The sequence below is a fragment of the Podarcis pityusensis genome (genome assembly GCF_964106645.2).
Source record: "Podarcis pityusensis genome assembly, chromosome: 7".
Lineage (NCBI taxonomy): Eukaryota > Metazoa > Chordata > Lepidosauria > Squamata > Lacertidae > Podarcis > Podarcis pityusensis.
The window spans coordinates 7765147-7785488 of NC_138031.1; the positions used below are offsets into that span (position 1 = coordinate 7765147).

At 43.9% G+C, this 20342-nt stretch overlaps 1 protein-coding gene across 1 annotated transcript in view; it reads left to right on the forward strand.

Annotated features, from left to right (window-relative positions):
- Positions 1-1438: 1438 nt before the first annotated feature.
- The window catches only part of COL22A1 (collagen type XXII alpha 1 chain), a 192959-nt gene continuing 174055 nt past the window's right edge, over positions 1439-20342 (forward strand). Inside the window, exon 1 of the mRNA XM_081012482.1 lies at positions 1439-1544. The gene's annotated coding sequence lies outside the window, so the exon portion shown is untranslated. The remainder of the gene's footprint in view (positions 1545-20342) is intronic.

Genomic DNA, 20342 nt, shown 5'->3' on the forward strand with positions numbered 1-20342 from the left:
CGCCCATCTGGCTGGTTTCCCCTGCCACTCAGGTTGGGTTCCAACAGAGACTAAAATACATTAAAATATCGGTCATGAAAAACTTCCCTAAATATGGGACATTATTATATCAGAATGTGATGAAAACATTTAACTTTTGCATTTATTCTGCTGTTTCTCTTTTATTTAATGCGGTACTGAGGTCAAACTTTAAAATAATACTTACGACTAATTTGGGAGTGTTCTTACAACTTTAAAGAGGCTTGCTGTCTGTAAGTGAGCTCCTCATGTTCGCTTCTAGTCATGTATTCTTTACATGCCCCAGAGTTGATATCACATATGATATCACCTGCTGGCTAGCACACCTTTTCCCTACCTGATACCCTGCAAACTCCAACTCCCACTATCCACAGCCAGCACGACTAATGGTCAGGGGTGATGAGAATTGTAGTCCAAATCATCTGGAGAATGCCAGGTGGGAGATACTGGTTGGCACTGGCTGGCAGCACCTGTCCACTGTTTCAGGCAGGGACTTTCCTAGCCGTACTGGCAGATGCCAAGAATGACACCTGGGACCTTCTCCATGCAAACCGAGATCTGGCTCCTGCTTTGCTTCCTCTAACTAAGAAGGCACCCAGTGCAAAATGCAAGAAAACTAAATCCTCTACCTCTTGGACTCTTGGCAGCCGAAATGTTACTGTCCAGGGTCTTGTCCCAGAACTGCTTGACTTGGGACCCTGCATAGAAGTTAGTGATTCCCACCCACCCCAATCCAAACTCTCTCCTTTTATCTTTCTTCCTCAGCTACTAGTTCCCTTCCCGCTCCATTCCCAGAGACAAATCCTCACGGCTGCCCTTTCTGCTCCGCATTCTACCTGTCCTGCGATCTCTCTCAGGGCAAACCTAGGACTTGCAAAATGCAAGTGAAGCCTGCATTCATTAGGCTCACTCCCTAGAAAAGGGCGTTTAGGGTTGCCTAGGATTTGAGACAATCCCCGATGTCCCTCCAAGTTCCCTCTTCTCTTAAGGCTTCCTTCCTCGCTTGCAAGGTCCCTTCCAGCTTCCACTCTGCATCGGTTCGCACACACCCTTCATTCCCGCTACAGACCCCTCCCAAAAACACCACCTCCTCACTTCCCTGGCCCCTTCGCCTTCCCATCCTTCCAAAGTTAGCCTCACTCTGAGCAACAAGGGCGCAGCGCTCCGTCCCGGGTGCTGCTGCTGCTGCTGCTGCTACTGTGGAAATTCTGGAGTTTTAACAACTTCATTTGTTCCCGTCTTTCATTTCTCTCCCTCTCCCTCTCTCTTAACTCAGTATCCGTTTTTCAAGAGAGCGTCTTCAAGTCTCTGGAAAGTAGGATGGAGAGAGATTTTCCCCCTCCTCCCTTTTCATGTTAAAGTTTCCCCATAACACCCTGCTGGGTTTGGCTTGCCTTTCGTTTATTCTCCAAACCTCCTTTAGGAGAGCAAGTTTCTGATCAGACTGCAAGTGCATCATCTCTCGGTGCTGGAAGTAACTCAGTTCAACACGGGCTGGAGGATCTCCGCTGCCTTTTCTCCTACAGGTAAGAAGAACGATTGTAATTACAGAAGTGAAACTCTCTGGAACAACAAGAAGACAACTGATATCTGGTACTATATTTTGTCTTGGGACAAGGTGGTGGTTGTGGAATAAAATAGAACCTCTACCCTTCGTGGATGTGAATGTGTGTCTTGATGATAAAAATAGGAACCACAAATTTTTAGATACTAGAAGGAAGGGTTTTTAAAAAAATGTCTAAGGATGTAACCCAAACCCAATTTACGCCCCGTTGAAATCAATATCACATGAATTCTGAGTAGACATGAGTGGAACCCTAATCCCACTTACTCGGGAGTAAGTTCCATTGAATTAAATAGCACTAACTTCAGAGTAGATGTGGGTGTATACCTGCTAGTCTATGTCTAGCCCTGCTTACTCAGGAGTAAGCACCATTGAATTCAATAGGACTAACTTCTGAGTAGATGTGGTAAGGGTAGCAGCCTAGGAGTGGAAACAGAAGGTAGCCAAGCTAAAGTCTAGTGACTTTTATTGAACCAATGAGGAGAAACATCCTAGTTTAATTTTTCCTCCAACAAAATTGTTTCTGGTATAAGAAAACACAGGAGATGTCTAAGGATAGTGTTTTTCAGTGGAAGCTTTTTGCCTAATACAGATTTCCCTCCCATCCAAACAACTGCTGCTAGGTCACTAACTGATATGTGACCCTTATAACCAATAGAATAAATACATACTGCTACATTAAGCTATAAATGGGTTGCAATCTTCGCCTTAGGTAATGCCACCACTTCAGCAAAGTTCCACAGTAAAGTAGGCAAAATATAGATTATTAAAGGTTCAAAAGTGGTTTTCACTTGCACTTATAACTAATTACAGTGGTACCTCGGGTTACAGATGCTTCAGGTTACAGACGCTTCAGGTTACAGACTCCACTAACCCAGAAATAGTACCTCTGGCTAAGAACTTTGCTTCAGGATGAGAACAGAAATCGTGTGGTGGCAGCGGGAGGCCCCATTAGCTAAAGTGGTACCTCAGGTTAAGAACAGTTTTAGGTTAAGGACGGACCTCCAGAATGAATTAAGTTCTTAACCCGAGGTACCACTGTATATGAAGCCTTCTTTGGTTTCAACGTGAATGTAAGAACAGTCTGCCAAATAGGAAAAACTCAGCTCTTTTTTAGAGACAGCAAATGTGGGTGCTGTTCCCACTGTCATTGGGGCAAGGGTAGCCAACATTGTGCCCTCTAGATATTGTGGACTATAACGCCCATCATCCCTGACCATTGATCTTGCTGATTGAGGCTGATAGGAATTGTAGTCTGGCAATATCTGGCAAGGGTCATATTGTTCTAGGGATATCTTGCAGTATAGAGTTGGTTCAAATCCCCGCGACGGGGTGAGTTCCTGTTGCTCAGTCGCAGCTCCTGCCAACCTAGCAGTTTGAAAGCACATCAAAGTGCAAGTAGATAAATAGGTACCGCTCCACGGGAAGGTAAACGATGTTTCCGTGCGCTGCTCTGTTTTCGCCAGAAGCGGCTTAGTCATGCTCACCACATGACCTGGAAAAACTGTCTGTGGACAAATGTTGGCTCCCTCGGCCAGTAAAGTGAGATGAGCGCCGCAACCCCAGAGTCGTTCGCAACTGGACTTAACTGTCAGGGGCCCTTTATCTTTACCTTTAGAGTTGCAAAACAGCTTGAGGCCATCAAATCAAATAATTCTTAACCTTTCATGTCCAGAACAAGACACGGTACTCAGTTGGGGTCTGACCAAGGCAGACTAGAGTGGGACTATGACTTCCCTTGATCTGGACACTATACTTCTGTTGATGCAGCCTAGAATAGTGTTAGCCTTTCTTCTTCTTCTTTTTTGCTGGCACATCACACTGTTGACTCATGTCAAGCTTGTGTCCACCAAGACCCCTAGATCCTTTTCACGTATACTGCTAGTAAGCCAGGTGTTCCCCATCCTCTTTTGTGCATCTGGTTCTTCCTGCATAAGTACAGAACCTATTGGGTTATGTCAACAATGGCAGTGGGCATGAGAAAAGGTTTCTGTTCTGCGTGATGATTGTCCATTGTCAGAGGTGGTATGCCTTTGTATACTAGGTGATGGGAATTGCAAGAGGACTGTGTTGCACTCGGTTTCTGATTGCAGGATTCTGGTTGGCCTCTGCAAGAATAGAGAACATGGGTCTTTAGCCTTATCCCACAGAGCATCTCTGTATGTTCTGAAACTGGTAATTTTTGAACTATGTATGTGTATTTTTGTGTATGTGTGGGTTAATAATACTTTATAAGCAAATTCCTTTGTGACTCCTGTTGCTAGTACTGATAGTTTCAGGGCAAACATTTCTGTGCTGCATGTCAGAGCAACATTTGATGTGTGAAAGATGTAGATATTTTGAAGATAACTTGTGGCTTTATGCTGGGAACTCCTCCATAGCTATTTATTGTGGAATGTTTTGTAGGCAAGTTCCCCTGGAACTTGTTTTTTTTTAAGTCTCATAGTCATATTTTGCCTTGAGGTATATGTTTTAATCACATTTTAAATCACTCTCAGATCTTCCCTCACATGCTTCCCTGCTAAGGAAAACATGCCTGAAAGTACCTTTTTTCAGGATGGGAAAACCCTTTCTTCCATCTCAGAGCTGACAAAGTAAATCAACGTTGTAATTTCCTGCCACTCTTGTTATCTGCAATATGTCCTCTATCACTCTTTTTAAGCCTCCAAACACAGTGCCCAGAAGGGTCTGTCAAAAGGTTCTGCTCAACATATCAGCCAAATTAGGTATTTGCCTTCGATCCTGACTCTGACTTTACAGCCTACCGTTGCCTTTTGTCTGTCTATTAAGATTGTATCCTACCTTTCCTTCAAAAAAACTGAGGGCAATATGCACAGGGACTATTCCACTTTTTTATTGACAACAGCCCTGTGGAGTAGGCTGACAGGAGTCTAGGGTAACTCGGTGATCATTGTGGCTAGTCAGACTCAGGTTTCTGAATCATAATCTCTCTGTTTCAAGGTGGATAATCTTACCAAACCATCTCTCCCTGCATTGCCCACCAGATGCTAGCCCACCATAATGAGATTTATAGTTCAAAACTTCTGCAAAGCACCAGGGTGGTTAAGGCTGTTCTGACCACTAGACTAGATTGGGTATCACTTTGGGTATGCTCAGGCATCTGAGAGGCAACTCTTAAAAGGCCTGTTCTTGTGATGCTACCCTCAGCACCTCCCTCTGTGTAAGGAGAAGGACCTCAGAAAAGGCCAGCTTGTCTATGAGGTGGACTGAGGCATGTAGGAATGTTAAGGGTGGCAGGAGAGGATATATTGTTTATTAATATCCTTCCTAACTTGCACTAGCAAGTTCTTTTACTTAGCAGAGTTTACATTCCCCTTTTCACATGCATAACAGATAGCTGGTTGCAGGCTTGTGTAAGCCTCTCACTATTATACAATTCAGTTTGTTTCAGACTGAATTGTACGTTCATGGTAAGTTCCTTTGGCTCCCTCTTAAAAGAATAAAGACACCACAATCTTATTCAAAGTCAATAAAAGAAGTTTACTTACATCAGGCAGAACACAGTGTGATCCCTGAAGGCAGACTTAGTTACAAATATGTACATGTGGATCTACCCCATATGGAGGAATGATCCCAGCCTCTGCTAGCAGTCCTACCTAGAAGCTGATCAAATGTAAAAGAATGTGAAAAAGAGAGAGGTGTGCTGCGTGACTCATTCTTTCGTTGCCTGGACAGGTTAGGTCACACCCACCTTCTATCACATGCAAAAGGAAGGATGCTCCAGCCAGGAGGAACAAGGAAGTTTTGACTGGCCTGGACCAAACATCTCCTTGCATGTCCACTCTAGGAAAACAAGGAATGTTGTATTTGACTGCTCCCAGTGGATTACATCCCACAAGGCAGTCAGTCACCTTGGGCAGTGGAATCCCAGAGACAGTGCCCTGCCTGGCCCACCCCTGCTGTCCGAGAAAGGAGAAGAAGCAGTTGCAGCTTTGGAGTATATCTCAGCGGCCTCACATGAGACATCACTGGAACCCAGAAGCCACCCCATTAATTAATTCTCAAGGATAGCTGCTCTCTCTCTCTTTCTTTCTCTCTCTGAGAACTTCAGATACAGCTCATTCCACTCTAGCTCAAAGTGTAGGATGCTCCCAGGAGTGTATCAGAGGAAAGCTGACGCAGAAGAACTTGGATAATTTTCCGTATAACTAAACAGACATGCAAAAAGTGACATTCTTGGCTTCGTCTTCTTTGAGGTGAAGAAAATAAATTGTCACAGTAAACTGGGCTAATGGCAAAATTCAAGGATGTGTATCTCCATCTGGACAGCCCTTCATTCAGATGGAATGAGGACACTTGTTACAGTTGGCTCTCGTGTTTCATAACTTGCCTAATGCTTCGCTTAGTGATTTTCCTCCTGGGCCTGCTTTAATTACATGGTCCCCTGCAGTGTAATTCGGAGAGCTGTTTTTATGTCTTTTTCTGCAGACTCTTCCCAGTTTGTATGGGTAAGCACTTTTTGTGTCCAGTTCCTGAAATTAAAAACTGCATCATTTGGGCTTGAAATTCATCCCCTTCCAACCCGGGCAGGCTTCAATCTTAAACATGTCTACTCAGAAGTAATTCCCATTGAAATCAATGGGGCTTGTCGCATATCAAGACCCCATGACCACCCTGTTCCCTGAGGTGCAAATAACTAAACAACACACAACATATTGGTTTTGGGGATCAAATAAGGCCACAACTTTATTGGTTACAGATGTGAGGTTTGGCCATAGGCATTGTGGTAAGCAATGGCACATGTCACTCCCACTTGTGTGCTGGGAGTGATTCTGAGGGTTAGGCTGGCAAGGGGTGTGTGTGCCCTATGTCCTATGTCAAATCAGGGAGTGCCCCAAGAGGTCCCCATTGGAGGAATGGCTTGGCCCTAGCCCCCATCTGGGCATCGGACAGGAGCCACTCCTCCTGGATGCTTTTAACAGAATACTCTAACCCATGGAGGGGCAGGCAGAGGCTACAACCTTCCCTCCAACCAAGGCTAGGCTTACCTAATGCCTATCCGCCTTACAAAGTTGTGATGATTGCTATGAGGTAGGCGGGACGCGGGTGGCGCTGTGGGTTAAACCACAGAGCCTAGGACTTGCCGATCAGAAGGTCGGCGGTTCGAATCCCCGCGACGGGGTGAGCTCCCGTTGCTCGGTCCCTGCTCCTGCCAACCTAGCAGTTCGAAAGCATGTCAAAGTGCAAGTAGATAAATAGGTACCACTCCGGCGGGAAGGTAAACGGCGTTTCTGTGCGCTGCTCTGGTTTGCCAGAAGTGGCTTAGTCATGCTGGCCACATGACCCGGAAGCTGTACGCCGGCTCCCTCGGCCAACAAAGCGAGATGAGCGCCGCAACCTCAGAGTCGGTCACGACTGGACCTAATGGTCAGGGGCACCTTTACCTTTACCTAGGCGGAAACCCAATTGCTTGTGCCAATTAACCAAGAGGGGAAAATTCCAGCCCTGCCCCTGAAATGTAGGTGACTGACATTGTCCATAACAAGCTCGTACCATCCAGGAAAAAACCCTAACCTGAGGGACAGTGGGTGGGAGAACAGGTGCGGCAAGAGAGTGACCAAAAGGCCACACAGGCCAGGCATTTAAACTTCCCCTGGGCATGGTGCCAAGGACCGCAGTTGGTCGTTTGGTCCTGCACCCAGGAGAATGCCCCCTAACTCCTGCTGCTATTAGTCCATTTGGTGGCAGGAAGACAATCTGGCCTGTGATAGGCTGATTTACTAGGGAGGCCTGGGGCCTGCCTGCAAAGCTGCCTGCCCGATAAGGGGGCGAACAGTCTTCCCAGAGCAGGGTTGGCCTGTAAGCCTGTACACAGTTACAATGGAGGAAGGCCCATTTTTAATCACTCTTGTTATTGTGTTTGATTTTTCTCTAGCCCACTTTCTGTTCTATTTTCATTTTTACTTACCTTGATGCCCCTTGATTTTCTATTACCTTATTTTTCATTAGCAAGATTTTCATTTGATTTCCAAATCTACAGGAGGCTTTCAGGCTTCCTTATTTAAGATGAAATCATAGCCCATGTCCTATGAGCTGCCGAAGGGAGGAGGCTGGCAGCGGTGGCCACAGTGAGGCCATGGAGAAACAACAGGATTCTCCATCGCAGCCACAGCTGCCACTCAGGTCAAGCGCCAGCTCATCTTCTTCCATGAGCTCGGTGGCAGCATCACAGGTAGAGGAAACAGGGACATTCTAGGATCAAATTGGAAGCTGAGATGGCTTTCATAATTCCAGGACTGTCCCTGGAAAACTGGGACACTTGAAGGGTATGGTCTCCCCCTCACTGCTATTTTGCAAGGTTAAACTTGGGTGGAGGGGATTCTGGGTAAAATCACTCTTTCACCTTGGTTTTTTGAGATCCTTCTTGCAAAAGGCTCTGAAAGGCTTCTCTGCAAAAGCTCCATAACATGCATTCCAAAGAAGCCAAGGAGAACTCAACCACAACCAAGAAAGAGCCAGCCTGACTGCTATGTAATTCCAAGATCTGCTGTGCTCCCTCAGTTTGCACTATGTTTTTGCTCTGCCTGCTGGTCATCCCCTCTTCTTCTAGTATTACATCTTGGCGGGACTGAATTTGTCAGTATGCAGCCTGGTGGTAGCAATAGCAGCGTACGTGATTCTTCCTTATGGATCATTTTCATGGCTTTGCAAAGATGATGGTTGATTGCCGTTTTGGCCCAGAATTCTATTTCTGAAAGTGGGCAGCACCTGAAGCTCTTAGGCAAGTGTACATCCAGCACAACATAATGACAGAGTTTTGAACTTCCTGCTTTCCCCTCCCAGCTTTGGGCAAACTTAGCAACTGCATTACAGACCACATAATCACAGAGACCAGGCCGCTTAATGGCAGATGTCAGAGAAAAGAACACTATACCAAAATAGACATGTGAATTGAATTATTTCTAGGTGAAATGAAATATCTGGGAGTAGGCTCCAAGCTCTGGAGAAAACTCTTCATAGCGTGAGCTATTAGTCGTACCTCTACTTATGTATCCCTCCAGATACGTAAACTTCGGGTTGCAAATGCAGCAAACCCAGAAGTGTATACTTCCGGGTTTCACTGTGCTCGCATGCACAGAAGTGGCACCTTGGGATACGGACTTTTCAGGTTGTGGACAGACCCCCGGAATGAATTAAGTTCGTATCCGGAGGGTCCACTGTATTGACCAAATGGCCTGCAGATTTCATGTGTCCCATGAATGCCCTGTTTAAAATCTTTTGTCACACAGGATGGGCAAATCCATTGATGCTAATTGCTCTGTTTCTCAGTTTCCCATTCTTCATTTATCCAACCTTAAGTTTAGTCCTCCACATTCTGTGACAGTTCATGAAGTTTTTTGTTTTTTAAGTCCTCACGAAAATCCATCAGAATTGTTTTGCAGATTACACAGATTTTTGCAAGCACTTTCCCCAAATATAATCATAGAATCATAGAATTGTAGAGTTGGAAGGGACCCTAAGGATCATCTAGTCCAACCCTCTGCAATGCAGGAATATGCATCTGTCCCATATGGGGATCAAACCTGCAACCTCAGTGTTATTAGCACCACACTCTAACTGAGCCATCCTGCATTGTGCATGTTATTGTCTCTAGTTTGTGAATACTTTTGCACACTTCCCATTAATATGCACATTTTATTTGCAAATACTATGGCTAAGGAACTGCATTACAAAATTCAGAGAATTGCAAATTTCAAAGGAAAATTGTCTTTCAGTTCAAATATTGCTTTGAGATGTGTAAATTAGGGAGGTCTGCATTAAACTGCAAGTCAATCTGAATGTTTCCCTCTGTGTCCCTCACCCTCTTTTCTCACCCCTCCTATTCTCTTCCAGTGCAAGACCTAAACTTGGGACAGTTCCAATGTAAGTTTGAATTGACACCTCTACACAGTTTTGGGGAAACCACACGCAGGTGTGAGGCAGGCCTGCGTAGGATGAAAACTGAGGACTGGTGGTTTGGGGCATGTGGTGGAAATGGCACAACATGTGTTTGAGGGGAAATGCATGGGTGTATACAAGATATATTTAAAACCCTGTTTTATACAGGGTGTGGTTTACATTTTAATTACACACGGCCACACCACTCTTACTGAACATTTCCTGCATCCAAATTGGCCCTTCTGCAATTTCATACTGGATTGCACTGTGCTGAGCAACGTGGCTAAAACTGGCAGGATTGCGTCTTTCCCTATGAGAAGAAATCATTACTGTACATAGAGCAACCGTGAGGCAAATATAACAAAGAGTCTCTGAAAACCAACAAATTTATCTCGCTGTTTACGGTATTGCTGTCTTCAGCCTTCTGTCTGAACTCAGTGTGAGAAGGGAGGTCTAAATGTTCTGGGAAAAGATCTCTCAAAGCACCTATTGTAGAGGTTTGAGAACTGATTGAGAGTTTTGGTTTCAAATCTGGTGCCTCCCCCCCCCCCCAGGGTGGGTGGGGGAAAAGGAGGCAAGATTCCAGGCAGGAATTTTGGGCGTTGCCCCAGTAACCCGACTGCAGCACACGCCAGGAAGAAATGTGTCACCATCAGTTGAATGGGGACGTCAAGCGTATCCCCAGAAGCGGGTATAAATGCCTTTACAAAGATTGTTTGTAGAGATCCTTAAACAAAGCAGGCAGGGTTAAGTTGCTGTGGTGATCACTGGAGTGTAGTTAGAGATCATTTGCTTACTTCAAAGAAGCACACTTTGCATTAGTTAATAAGTTAGCAGCTTTTCTCAACTGGAGAGCCCTCATTACTTTGTGACTGGAGGCTGATGAGACAGTATGAGCAAAATGACAGCGGTGTTCAAAGTCTCCTGGTGGGTGGGATAGTATGAGAGGATACACAAATCCCCCCCCCCCCATTTTCTCTGATATCTCTGTTTTGCTTAAAAACCAACTTTGGTTGTTTCAGATCATTTACTTACATAGGAGAACAAGTCAGGTTTGCAAGGACAATGTTTTCAGTTATAGACGCAGTTCTATTGGAGTTAAATAAGTTTTGCTATCCTTCCAGGTTTGGCCTCGACAGCAGCTGTGTTAGGAGCAAACTGCCCTACTCCTGCCCTTTCTCACAAATGATACTGTCACGAGATTAAGAAAACAAACCATAAGAATCCATTTACACAGTGGGCTTCCAGAGATAGTTGACAATGATAAAATAATAACTGGTGTTCAGCTGAAAATCTTGTTGGTGGCAAGGAAAGAATAAAATAAAATAGAGAAAGGCGAATTCCTGGATGCCAAGTATTCTTGGGGCAAGTTTGGGGTTTGGGGCAAGTACTCTTTGGTGAAAGAACACCATCAGAGATTTAAAGTCATGAAATATGCAGCAGAGTAAAACCTGCTCCCTAATCCATGGGTGCAGAGTTCACACGCTCAGAGATGTACATGAAGACAACTTCTATCCCCAAAATTTGTTTTTGCTGCATAATGGCAAATCAGGAGAAGCGATTTCCTCTCTCATGGGCTTGCTGTGAAGCTGTCAGAGTTATGAATGGTAAAGCTCAGCCATTATATAAAAATTATCTCTGTTAATCTGTGAAGCTGCAGTAGCAAATTCTGCAGTAAACTCTGAACGTGGGGTGGTTTTGGTGCTTGGAAACTGGTGCTGTTCATCTTTAGTCTCTAAGGCATGGGTAGGCAAACTAAGGCCCAGGGGCCGGATCCGGCCCAATCGCCTTCTAAATCCGGCCCACGGACGGTCCAGGAATCAGTGTTTCTACATGAGTAGAATGTGTCCTTTTATTTAAAATGCATCTTTGGGTTATTTGTGGGGCATAGGAATTTGTTCATTTTTTTCCCTTTAAAATATAGTCGTCCCCCCCCACATGGTCTGAGGGACAGTGGATCAGCCCCCTGCTGAAAAAGTTTGCTGACCCCTGCTCTAAGGTGAGACAGACTCCAGAATTTCCTGGCTGGTGACAATGCCTTGTAATTTTCCTGCAAGGGAAGTATATCCTAAAAATCCACATTAAGCTTCTCCTCCTCCTCCCGTTGTTTTAATTGACCCTTCTGTTCATCACAAACAGGAACTCTTTAACCATGCCCTGTGTTGCTGAGATGTTTAAAGCCTATTAAAGTGATGCTGTTTCTTCTGAGCTTCACTTTAAAAACCCTGAAAGCCCATTTCAGATTGCTTGGTTGTTTTAATGTGCCGCCTTCTGCACTGATAAATCAACAATTCAACATGATCCCAGTTAATGATCATATGTATGTCTTTGCGTGGAGCTAGAGCAACAGAGTCTGTTGATCATATCCTATGGAATTGTAACTTATATTCTAAGAATTCTCCCAGGAAAAGCTCTTCTGTAGATTTGGAATTGTTTTACTCAGGGGATATCTCTTCCCATATCGCTGAGAGGACTGAAAAAAGCAAAAGAAAACTGACTTCAAGGAAGATTAGGAGGAATGTTTAATAATAACATGTTTATTTGTTTTTAATTGTTTTAACTAGTTGTACATTTTTAATTGTGTGTTTCGTTGTATTGGCCTGTGACCGTAATAAATCATTCAGTCAGAAGTAAAAGAGTGGACAAGAGGAGAGAGGGAGGGAAATAGAAAATGGAACCATATAGCAAGATGGTTAGAATTCCTTCCAGCGAATGTCAGGACTATTGACCGGTCTTTGCGTCAACACCTGCCAGAGACAGGGGGTGGGGGCAAGACGTGGCCAAGAGCCTGTTCAGAGAATGAGTTGTGGTGACCCTCCTTTAGGCTCCTGTGCCAGAGGGGTCAGGCCTCTGCAAAGCTACCAGCATGACAGACTCTTCCATGAATGCTGTTTGTGCAGCAACAAGGGCCCTGAAATCTCAGTGTGGGCTCTTAGAAGAACTTTGTTTTCAGGGAGTTCTTTCCCTGTCTGTAACACGCTTTGCCATAGAAACTTTCCTTCCTGCTTCCTTCATCTCATTCTCCCCTCTATCTCCTCTCTAAATTCCAGACTATGAGAGAAACCCAACCGTCTCCTGTTTAATCAAGTGAGGTAACCAGAGGAATTCATGGAGATAAACATGGAAGGTTTTTTCTTCTTCTTCCCCAGATTGGTGCCCCATTCTAAAGTATTGTTTCCCCTCTCTTTCTCTTTGCTGCCTGTTCCCAAACTTTTTAAAAATCCATTTGACTCTTTTGTCCGACTATTCCCCTTTAGAGCTTCTGAGAGCTACGGCACAAGAAACAGTGCGACATATTTGCAATGTACAGAATTATAGAACTCTGTAATTCCACAAAGCTATGAGTTGCAATTGTTATGAAGTACACGTTAATTTAACTGGAAACTTTTTGGGGGTTGGGGTGGGAGTTCTTTTGTTTTTGCAGATGTTTTCTCTGATCAGGACCCTCAAAATAGCTTCAGTTTTTGCTTTGCTTTAGGTGAGGTTTGGCAGCAATCTCCAAGTCTCCATGATATTTATAGTTGCCAGGCCAGTGACATTTTGGTGGCCTGGAAGCTTGAACAGTTATGGGAGCCTCTTTGGTGCTGACCTTTAAAGCCCTAAATGGCCTCGGCCCAGTATACTTGAAGGAGCATCTCCACCTCCATCGTTCAGCCCATACACTGAGGTCCAGCTCCGAGGGCCTTCTGGTGATTCCCTCACTGCGAGAAGTGAGGTTACAGGGAACCATGGAAAGAGGGCCTTCTTGGTAGTGGTGCCTGCCCTGTGGAACGCCCTTCCATCAGATGTCAAGGAAATCAACAGCTATCCGACTTTTAGAAAACATGTGTAGGTAGCCCTGTTTAGGAAAGTTTTTAATGTGATTGTGTTGCGTTTTTTTTCTATGACATTACTTTTTGCACTTAATTGACACCTTCTACATGATTTGACCAAATTGTGGGAGGCAGTGGAAGACAGGAGTGCCTGGCGTGCTCTGGTCCATGGGGTCACAAAGAGTCAGACATGACTAAATGACTAAACAAAAACAACATGATTTAAGCTGCAATCCATTACCCATTTAGGCTGGAGTAAGCCCCATTGTTCTCAAAGCTACCAGCATGAGTTTGACCAAACTGCGGGAGGCAGTGGAAGACAGGAGTGCCTGGCATGCTCTGGTCCATGGGATCACGAAGAGTCAGACCCAACTAAACAACTAAACAACTAAATGACTAAACAACAAACAAAGCCCCATTGAACTTAGTGAGACTATCTGACTTTTTATCTGAATATCTGACAACTATCTGACTTTTAGAATGCATCTGAAGGCAGCCCTGTTTAGAGACATTTTTAATGTTTGATGTTTTATTGTGTTTTTAATATTCTGTTGGGAGCCACCCAGAGTGGCCGGGAAAACTCAGCCAGATGGGTGGGGTATAAATAAGTTGTTGTTGTTGTTGTTGTTGTTGTTGTTGTTGTTGTTGTTTACTATTATTATTTAAAAACGAGGTCTGGGTAACCATTGTTATCTTTCTCAATGGGATTGGTTACAAAACCTTTACAGCATCTATGCTACTAACTCTCAAACTTTGAAATATAGACGACAACAAAAAAGAATCAATTTGAATCGTGTGACACAAATCGGGTATGCTAGACTCTTAAAAAAAAAAAAAAAAAAGTGATGTGGACCAAAGTTGCTTCTGGGACCCCTCCAGGATTAGGGCCCCTGAAGCTTAAGCTTCTTTAGTTTTATAATAGGTTTGTCCCTGACAGTGCAGGGATAATTATCACCACTACTAAGAGCTGCTGCAGCTGTATTATCCAAAGAGCTTGCTGAGCAAAGAAGCAGGTCACATGCAATAGAGTCAGATTAGTATATATCTGGTCTGGGTCAATCTCACACATGTTCATTCATAAATCCATTCTGTCCTGATTCCATATTAATCTGCATTTAGAAACAAAGCAAACACACACACAACTGCATGGAGCACACTGTTCAAGAGTTGTGACCCAATATCACCAGGGTGTAACTCTCAGCTTGTGTGACTCTCAGAGGCATTTGCTGGGCACTAGGTGAAGGGTGCTCATCCAGAATTGCTGTCGTGGTATAGTGTGCGACTACAGTTGATGGAGACGCAATTGTTCTTCTTCTTGTTGTTTGCAGGCTGACAGCCACTGAGCCACAAATGTAGCACCTAGGTCAGCGGCCAAGAAGCCAATGTTTCATCAAGTGATGATTTGAATGAAATATTTTTTATTTATTTTTAAATCTCTGAAATATACTCAGAGTCGAGAGTGGATTTCATGCTCTTTATTCAGCTCATAGTGGTGAGGAGGGAATAGAAGTCCCCTCAAAGTATCTGCTTTATATACATTATTTACACAATGGGCTGCACGTGATTGGCTAATTCCGGAATTCTCCTGTAGGCCAATCAGGTTGTGGATTCACTTCTATCTGGAGCTGGATTGGGTGGCTCCTGCCGACCAATCATACTGCTGCATTGTTCTAGGACCAATCAGACTGCTGCATTCTGAATCCTATTGTTCTAGGACCAATCAGACTGCTGCAGTTTGGATCCTATTCAACTCAGTACATAACAATCTCCATGTCAGGCTTATTTTCACAAGTCCCCCACATTCCCATCTTGTTTCTTGATCTTGACAAAAAGCAAGTATCCCCCCCCCCCATTTCTGCTAAAAATACAAACAGTTGTTGTATATCATATTATTATTATTAGTAGTAGTAGTAGTAGTAGTAGTAGTAGTATAATACACTCCAGGTTTCCTAAAGCAACCAGCACATAAGCACATAAATACGGCAATATGCTTAACTGTATAAATATGCTTCATACTTATAAAATTATATGGTAGAAATATAGTATAGCATGAAGCTTGTGCTTTTGTATGCATTATACATATAATACGTGCATTGTATGTATTATATTTGCACATATCACATGTGACTTTAATTAGTTTAAGACCATTTTCAATATGGAATTTTAAATTGTTGCAACATTCCCTGGGGCCCAATGATGAAGGGCATCTGATAGCTTAAAATAATAATGCTAATGATAATTTTGTATATAATTTTGAGCACACTTTATTTATTTAACACATGCATATTACACCTTTTCCCTCCAAATAGCTTGAGGGGGTGCACATGGTTCTCTCCCATCCTCATTTAATCCCCACAACAGCCTTGTGAGGTAGGTTAGGCTGAGAGGCGGTGACTGGCCCAAGGTCAAAATCTTCATGGCTGAGCAGGGAATTTGAACCCTGTTGCATGTGTAGGTCCCCAGGCCACCCCTCAAATAACTTCACACAGAACACGTAATTTAGTTTTGGTTTTTGGGCACTATTTTGGCCACAACTTTATTAAAATACAAAATCAGTGAGTGGTTGTTTAGACATTGGTTATGACTATCTGTCTCCCCGCCTGGGACAGAACTGACATCCCGAGGTCTGATCGGTAGCCAGTAGAAGGGAAAGTCAAACTTGGGGGTCATTTGAGCTAAGCGTCGGACCCATGCCGCTCACCCCCAGCAGCTCCCCGAAAGCTTGCCGGCCCAGGTCCTATGACAAGGATTCCCATGACAGGGATTGGGCGGCCCTGGTCCCATGACAGGGATTGGACGAAATCATGGCAAGCCCCAGGATTCCTTTAACGGAATTCCCTTCAGCGCAATGGGAGGGGCAGGCATGGCCTATCCTGACCCCTCCACCACCAGCATATTATAACCAATGCCTAACCGCAACCTTACAAGTTGTGACGAATTGCTGTGTAGTAGGCAAAAACCAAATGGCACAGCCAATCACCAAATGGCAAAATTCCTACTAGGCCCCTGCGCCAAGGCAGACGACCCCATGACAGGCTAAGCAAGGTCAACCGGAAAAGAGGGCGGGCGGGTGGGTGATCCGATGCACTCTGCAAAGAGAAAGAGAAACCAGAGTGCACCAATATTTAAAGACTATGGTCCCACCCACCCAATTTGCAACATACAATTTGCCCTAGCAACCCGGTTATCCAATCACAATGCCAGGCAACAACTATTAACCTGCCTGGCAACCAGAGGCCTGGCCCGGTGGCCCACACCGCAACACGTGCTCTCATTTATTGGAGAACACGCTTTGTCCTAGGTCCCAGCGGGGCACTCTCTCTATATATATATATTTTATATTAGTTTTTTAACATATCATTTTAAACAACAATTAAACATACTTTTACATCTTATTCAAATTTTGGACTTCCATCAATCCTGTCTGAAAATTTTCCAATCTAATCTCTTAGTATGCATTTCTTATCTTCCCTATTACATTTCAAACTCATAACCAATATCTCTATCTTTTTCTACTTTGTAACACTTCATATATTTCTCCTTACAAAACTTTTTGTAGTCCTACTAGCGTAATTTGTTGATTACAGCTGCTCTTCAAATAATTCATATACTTCTTCCAATCTACTGTAAATCTCTGGTCCCGCAGGTTTCAAATCCTTCCTGTCATTTTATCTAATTCTGCATAGTCCATTAATTTCGTCTGCCATTCTTCTTTCGTCGGAATTTCTTCTTGTTTCCATTTCTGGGCTAACAATACTCTTGCCGCAGTTGTTGCATATAAAAACAATTTAACATCTTGCCTATTAATGTCCTGACCTATAATACAAGTAAAAATGCTTCTGGTTTTTTAAAAAATGTATATTTCAACCTCTTTTTCATCTCATTATATATCATTTCCCAGTTCTTTACTTTTTTACATTCCCACCTAGTGGGGCACTCTAACCACAACACTACACTGGCTTTTATACGAACCAAACCAAAAACCTTTGGTGATGCATGGGTAGCTCTGACCAGGGCCGGCTCAAGACATTTTGCTGCCTGAGGCAAAGGACAAGATGGCCAGATTTAGGTCTAATGAGGCCCTAAGCTACTGAAGGTAATGGGGCCTTTATATGTCCATCTGTCCTTTGTCAACAACAAATTGCCGCTGCTTTTTTGTGTTGAATATATGCTATATGGTTATCAAGGACCTAATAGGTATCTCAAGCCATCTGCCCATGTTGCCATACAACCAGTCCCTGCAGAATGTAGGCACCCTATATATAGAAATGAGCAAACCAGTGATATTTTAGGGAGCAGGCTAGCAGGCAGGGTGCATTATTTACATCATAGCAGCCTACACAACACCAAAGACTGTTGCTGTATGTAGGTTTTTATTTTATTTGTTTTTTATCTTATATTTTGGAAATGTACATCCAGTTTCCCCCTTTGATTTTTTTTTTGGGGGGGGCAAGAGAGTGGGGCCCTAAGCTATAGCTTGTTCAGCTTATACGTAAATCTGGCACTGCCTGAGGCAAAGGACAAGATGGTGCCCTTCCTCAAAGCATATGCAGAGAGATGACTTGTCTGTACAGTATCTGCCGCCTGAGGCAACTGCTTCACTCTGCCTCTTCATAGGGCTGTCCCTGGTCGTCGTGACATGAGGGAGCAACAGTCCACTGTCAGAAGGCTTGTTCAGGTCAGAACCACCGAATTCCCTGTAGGTAGGTAGATAGATAGATAGATAGATAGATAGATGATAGATAGATAGATAGATAGATAGATAGATAGATAGATTAGTGTATTGCCCATAGGTGAGGTGCCCTCAAACATCTCCTCATATTTTGCCCTTTATAGGGGAAACAGGCAAGTATTTCCACCCCCAAACCAGATTTAGGCCTGTTGCTCCATCGCTCTTCAATTCCTATAAAAAGGCATGACACACTGGCTCTTTCATTAACACAATCCTGTACTGCGCTAAAAAAGAAAAGGTTAGATTTCATCCATGGAGCCAGAATAACTTCCTTGCCGATATAAAAAGCATGAAGCTATTGGCGTGTGTGAAATCTTGTTTCTTTTTAAAAGCCCCTCGCTTGGGAGTTTCAGGATCTACTGCGAGACGGGAACAAAGGGTGGGGAAGCCCCCCCCCCCCGGAATTTCATTTTTTCTTTTGAAAGTTTTTTTTTTTTTTGGGCATCCCTTAACATTCCTGAGATATGTTGCCCAAACTGGACAATATAAAGAAATCAGCTCAAAATTGCCTCTGAATTTCACCTAAACAAGAACTATGAGATTGTTTGCAATAATAATAATAATAATAATAATAATAATAATAATAATAATAATTTTATTATTTACAACCCACCCTTCTGGCTGGGTTTCCCCTGCCACTCTGGGTGGCTCCCAGCAGAATACTAAAAACATAATAAAACTTCAAACATTAAAAACTTCCCTAAACAGGGCTGCCTTCAGATGTCTTCTAAAAATCTTCTAAAAGTCAGATAGTTGTTTATTTCCTTGACATCTGATGGGAGGGCATTCCACAGGACGGGCGCCACTCCCAAGAAGGCCCTTTGCCTGGTTCCCTGCAACCTCACTGCTCACAGTGAGGGAACTGCCAGAAGGCCCTTGGAGCTGGACCTCAGTGTCTGGGCAGAATGACGGGGTGGAGACGTTCCTTCAGGTATACTGAAGTTAAGAAAAATGTGTACTAAAATCCTGGTGAATTTTCAAGAGGGTTTTTTATTCAAAATGTAAATGTGGCAAATATTGGAGATTGGAGAATTTCAGATTGAATTTGAGACTGGAGAAAATGAGAAATGGCGAGAAACCGATTTTGGCACCTTTCCCACCTAAATCAATATATCACCTATCTACCTTGTCAATAAATACTACATATAGTGAACAGAACACCGGATAGCTCCCCATATTAAATGGTTTGGAACAACTTTTAAATGGACAGGCAAATGGTGATAGTTGCATTCAGGTGTGAACATATCTGAACACTGGCAGTGGTTTGGGGACTGGTTTTGGTTGCATGTTAGGGATATGCTAATGTTTTTCTAGCTCCCCAGCCAACTACTGGTGGTTGTGATGTTAATATATATGGAGAATGAAAAGGTTGAGCTATTTCCTTTCCCCGGGGACACAAAAGCTGGGCTGAGCACACTCCAGGGCGTTTAATGTTTAGCCTTCAGACTCCATGAGTCTGTCTGCTGCAGGCAAAAATATACCTCCAAAGTCTCAGCTGGTCCTTGCTCTGGAATTTCAGGGCTGCTACTCTGTCAGGGGAGCATTTATAGCTTCTCTGAAAGCCACCACATCTACGCAAGAGATCAATGTGTGTGAACTGCAACCTGAGCATAGTGCAGGGAGCAAGAAATTGATATAGGTTTTCTGGAAGGGCCAGACTGTGGGTTGTGATCCACGGGTAGCAGTCAAGTACAACATTCCTTGTAATGCTGGGGTGGACATGCAAGGGAATGTTTGGTCCAGCCAGTCGAAACTTCCTGTTCCTCCTGGCGACACTTGGAATGTCCCCCATCATATAGGGTAAATCCACATCTTGCTATTTGTAATTTTAAGTCTTTAAGCCTGCCTTCAGGTTTGATACGGTGTACTGTGTGAACGTGAGACAACTTACAACTTACTTTTTGTTGACTGTGAATAGGATTGTGTTGTCTTTATTCTTTTAAGAGAGATTTAAGGGAAATTACCAGGAACATGGGGACATGGGTGGTGCTGTGGGTTAAACCACAGAGCCTAGGACTTGCCGATCAGAAGATCGGCGGTTCGAATCCCCGCGACGGGGTGAGCTCCCGTTGCTCAGTCCCTGCTCCTGCCAACCTAGCAGTTTGAAAGCATGTCAAAGTGCAAGTACATAAATAGGTACCGCTCTGGTGGGAAGGTAAACTGCATTTCCATGCGCTGCTCTGGTTCGCCATAAGCGGCTTAGTCATGCTGGCCACATGACCCGGAAGCTGTCTGTGGACAAACGCTGGCTCCCTCGGCCAGTAAAGCGAGATGAGCGCCGCAACCCCAGAATCGGTCATGACTGGACCTAATGGTC